This window comes from Patagioenas fasciata, chromosome 16, assembly GCF_037038585.1.
Source record: "Patagioenas fasciata isolate bPatFas1 chromosome 16, bPatFas1.hap1, whole genome shotgun sequence".
NCBI classification, from domain to species: Eukaryota; Metazoa; Chordata; class Aves; order Columbiformes; family Columbidae; genus Patagioenas; species Patagioenas fasciata.
Genome location: NC_092535.1, coordinates 4,772,268 through 4,777,636, shown reverse-complemented (window position 1 = coordinate 4,777,636; position 5,369 = coordinate 4,772,268).

Genomic DNA, 5,369 nt, shown 5'->3' with positions numbered 1-5,369 from the left:
TCTTTACTGATTCAGTTGCTTCTTTACTAATCCTCACGATTTACCTCCCATGTTCATCACAGCTCCCTTGATGTCCTCAGTCCATGTATTCAAAGACCAGGAGGCACAGGGATGATGAATGAATGTGACCTTTAGGGTTATTGATCTATACCAGGAATCACTGCATCACTTCTGTGCTTTTCAGTAATGAGGAGCTGATTTCCAGCAGCCAAGTACCCAGCACCAGATGTCCTGTTTTTTTATTGGAGGCCCAAATGGGGTTATTTCAGAAGGAAAAGGGAAAAAGAGAAAAACACTTCAGTGTGAAACCCGGCCCCTTTCTAGCTGGTGTGGCTCTGCTGAGCTTGGTTGTTTTACACTTAAACACACACAGAAATTGCAGTGCTGGCATCAGCAGGAAACTGCTGATCTGAAGATGCCATAAAAAGAAGCCAGGTTTCTTGGAGTGGGTCTTCCAGCTTTATTTAGTCTTCAGTTCTCCGTGGCATCAAAAGGGCCATGGTGTACCTGGAAACCTGCTGGTCTGGCAGTCCTGAGTTGGGTTTTGAAACAACCCCACTGCCAAACCCACAGAGGTGTTTACCCCACCCTGAACCCAGCAGGCAGGGAGGCAGAGGACACGGTGCTCCACGTCCTGCAGCACCCCAGGAGCATCCCTGGCTCATCACCCAGCTTACCTGCATGTTTTGTGCCATGCTGCAGCTCTGGATGCTGAATTCAGGGCTGAAGGGAACCGACAGCCTCGCACCACCCAGCACAGCGCTGCACAGTGATGCATGGTGCCTTGACCTTCTTTGCAGTTTGTTCATGGCCCCAGCACCCAAAGCAGCACGGGAGCTTGAGTCTTCAGTCTTGAGGGCTTCCCTGAGGGCAGCACCTTCCTAAACCCCACCAGGAGATGGGGTTCCTTCTTCCCAGAAACACGAGGGTGAAAAGCTGTCAGCAGACACATCCGTGCGCATCTGGAGCTGCAGCTGCCAGAGGAGGAACTTAGGGAAAATATTACAGCACATGTGAACAGCTAAGGGCTGGTGGAGGAAAGGGCTGGTGGACAGAGGAAGGGGAACCATGGGAGGATCCGCAGGGTGTTCCAAAAGGAAGCAGGGTCTTGCGCTGCGTGACACCTGCTTGGGGCTCCCCATCAACCCGTGCTCACCATCCCCTGCGCTCCCCTCTCCAGCAAATCCACCCCGGCCCTAATGCAACAGAGGATGAGATGCAAGAAAATCCTTTAACCCATCTGAGTGAAGGAGCCCTCATATCTCCCCTCAAAGCATTTTCTCCCCCATCTCCTGGAGGGCAGTGAAAAGATGGGGCCAAACTTTTCCGTTCCTGCCTGCATCCCACACAGGAGTATCTGGAGCCCACGGGCTCCTCAACCCACTCCCCTGCCTTGGAGGCCAGGGTATAATTCACATTTTATGAATGGAAAGCACCCTGGGCTATATTTAGCAGCAGCCTGAGCCTGGAGGGCAGGAGGAGCATTTGCTGTTGACTTCAAGGGCTTGGAACAAGCCTGCCTTGTTATGTTTACGGTGCAGCACTTTGCTGGAGAGGCCAAGAAAGCACCGAGTGGCTCATTCTTGAAGGCTGATGGATTAAGCAAACAGCCACAGTAATTCAAGCCACATGGGGAAAAGGGAGAGGAGGTGGGCGGGCTGGGGGGGCCTTGAGGGGCTCCTGCCTTCCCCAACCAGCCACAGGCTGCGTTTAATCTGATTTTCACAGCAGGTCACACACATGAAAATGAGGAGCTTTGCGGCTCCTGGAGGAAGTGCTTCCCTGCCACGGGGAACATATGTTCCATGTCACGGCGGAGCTGGTGGTAGCATTGGCAGAGCTGTTTATTTGCATAATCAGTGATTAACACAAATGTCTCGGACAGGCGCCAGCCATCCAGTTGTATGTTCTCACTCGCGGGTCGGCAGCACCCGTCTCTGCTGGATGCTACAATAACCCAGCGCGCGTCAGGGAAACGTGCACAGACCGCCCCACCAGCTTTAGAGAGCTGGGCTGCCCTGCAGGGCCCGTCTGGCAGCTCTTTCTGTGCTCCTGAACTCTATGTGGAGCTTTTCCCCAACCGCAAGGCAGCCAGAAATGGGTATAAAAGGAAGCATGAAAAAACCTTCACATGACTCCAAGAGCTGTGAACTTAGGAGAAGCATCAAATTCATTAGGGATACTCTGGATAACTTACGCTGTGTGCAGCCAGTGTTGCATGAGCAACCCCAGAGGATGAGACTCAAAGGCAACAGGGATCCCAGAGCCCCATCGCATCAAGGAGCCGTTTCAGATCCCAGAGGTGAGTGTACCTTCAAAAACATCAAGAAGAAAACAAAATCCTGGCTTTTCCTCCGTGAAACAACACCCCAGAGGAACACAAAGTCTGGTCTTGGTCTGGCTCCCTTTTTGCCAGGGCTGTGCAGCACTGTCCCGGCCATTTGGGAGAAGAGTTGCTGCCATCTAGTGAGCCCAGGCACCAGCACCCTGCCTGCTGAGCACCACCGCACTCATCACCCTGCCTGCTGGGCACCACCGCACTCATCACAGCGCCTGTGCCCAGCGGCTCAGGCCAGCCCGGGAGCCATGCTGGGTGCTGGGGATCAGCTGGGTATCGCTGGTCAACCCAGGGGGACATTTTCTGCCCACTCGGAGGGTTTGGCTGTTTTTTGGTTTTTTTTACACAGCCATTGCATTGCGTTTTGCCCCAAACCATACAGCAGGTTTCCAGATGTGTTGTTTGAATGTTTTTCGGAGAGTGGGGGGCAGCTGTGGCACACAGAGGGTGCAGGGAATGTTGCTTACCTGCTCACCCAGCTCAAATCCAGCCTGGTGACACCATTCTTGGCCCCAAGCTGGCCAGCAGGCTGGCTTGCTTGTAAGGTGATTGGCAACCACACCTGCAGAAAAGCCAGAAAAACTCTGGTTAAAAGGAATTTTTGCACCCCCTGAGCATGAGGGGTGGGGAGCCGGCCTAGGGTCTGTGAGAAACTGGGCTGTTCTGTACCAGCGAGGTGTTTGCCTTGGCAAGGGCAGCCCGGGGCAGGTCCCTCTGCTGCGCTGTGGCTTCGTCACCTCCCCACACAAGCGTGGCCAGGGTGGTGGCAGCGCTCCCGGGTCGCTGCCCGTCCCCTGCGGAGGAGCACAGGGCTGCCGGTGGGCATTGCCAGGGTCCCCATGTCAGGACGAGCTGCTGCAGCCAGTGCTGGACATACAGAACAAGCGGGGCCACCCCAGCCAGAGCAGCCTGTCCCCTGCCAGCCCTAAACCCTTCACCTGGGTCTTTCCCTGCCCCACACTCCCAGGCAGCTTCTGGCTGGTGTAAATACCTGTATCACCATCCCAGGAAAGCAGGGGATGCAGGGATGCTGCTCTGCCCACCAGCTGGGGTAAAGGTGCAGAGAAAAAAACCCTTTCTTGGAAATGTGGTGCCCCTGAGGCTGATGCCCAGGGCTAGTGCAGTGCACAAAGGGGGCTCAGCCAACAGAACCAAGGGGCTGGTTACCACATCGTGAGCCAAAAAATGATCTTCCCTACCAATCCCTCACACTGGTCCCAACCCTACCGACAGATCCCAGTGGGGTCCCACTACCCTGAGCATCCCCTGGCCCCAGCCCAGCCCACAGGTCTGTAGGTTTGGGCAGTATCCAGAAACCCTGTGCTGACTTTATCCTTTCTCTGACAGAGCTATAAATAACCCAGATGGAATGTAAAACTATGCTAGGGCCAAAATAAGTTGAGTTGGGTCTTTGACAAATCACAGTTACCTGTTCAAGAGACTCTAAGTGCATCGGGAACTGCCCAGGGCTGCAGCCCCGCTGGCCAGACTCTAAATAAATAAATAAATAAATAGCATTAAGGACAGAGCAAGCCAGAAACACTCGTGGGTGTCTGCGTCACCAGTGTTGGCAGGAGCAGGTATTATTAGCCCCTGTCCCAAAATGGGCTGTTCGGGGCAGAGACTGCCATGCTTCTGTACCCACAGCTCCAGGCGCTTAACCCTGCCCATGCAGCCAAAAAGCCTGTGGAAAATCTGGTTTCCTTTTTTTTTTTTTCCCTTAAAACAAGGGAAACAAGTTGAAAACAAGCTCACTCCTGGCAAGCTTCAGGTTCCCTGCAGCCCAGGGAAGGACTGAGCGCGGGGGCCAGCAGCATCCCACCGGGACACAGGGCTGGACCACTGCCCCAGGGCTGCACCCAGGGCCTGGGGCTGCATTAGGGGAGCAGGGTCGGCGCTGGGCACCGCTCCCCATGGCTGCCCCACACTGCAGCGCTGCTGGGGGCTCCGGGGGGCACAACAGGAAGATCTGGCAATCTGCTTTCATCCCGCTCTCAAAAGTGACACACACAGAGAGTTTTCTCAGGGTTCACTGGGAAGGGAAAGTAGTATTTTTTAAACAGCTTAAATAAACAACTGAGTTTGAAAAACACAGGCCTGATTTCCACGCACCGTTGCTGTAATTAGGTATGCAAAGCAGGCGGACAGGTATAGCAGCTGGGATCAGCACTGAGAACCGAGCGGGTGCAGCTCCCTCCCTGGGAGCCCAGTGAAGACTTGGTGTCTGTGGAGTCGCTGGCAGAGTTGAGCAGCACCCCCGGGTGCTCGTCCGCAGCCCCAGGGCTGTGGGGCTCGGCGCTAGCCCAGCTTTGCTCAGAGCACCATCATGCAGCACCATGCATGGAGTGTGCTGGCACCCGGCTATATGTTCGTGCTGGCTGCAAGAACCCCCGTGCCCCCTGCCACATTAAATCTGGCCTCCAGCCTTGGGACATCTTGGGGACACAGCCTCAAGCTCCCCCATTGGTGGTTCTCACCTCTGCATCAGGACATTCCACTCCAGCTGGTTTCTGCAAAGGAACCGGGATGTTGGGATGGGCACCAGGCTCTGCCAGGACAGCGGCTGGAAGAGACGCAGCGGCTGAGGGGCTGAGACCCCAGAAGGATGTGTCCTTGCTCCCTGTACCCACAACAGGGCCTGGCTCTGGTCGCAGCCACGGGCAGCACCAGGATTTTGGGGTGTGGGCTGAGCAGCAGACACGAGCTGGGAGTGAAAACAAACAAACAACGACCAAGCAACCAGAGGGAATGAATTGCTACAGCTTGGATGTGTGAGCACCACTTGGTCCAGTACAAAGCCACTCCCAGAGACCCTGGCCCTGGGAACCTCCTGGGGAGCGGGGCTGTGAGCGAGCGGAGTGTCCTGTCCCAGCCAGACCCTGCCTGTACCGCTGTCCGTCTGTCCCCGCCTGAGCCCGTCCCTGTGAGAGACACTGGGTCCAGCCAGGGCCAGGGGACACGGTGCTGGGGGCAGGACAGGGCTGTAGCCCTTCGCACACCCACTGCACAGGGATGCTCAGCCTGGTCCTCA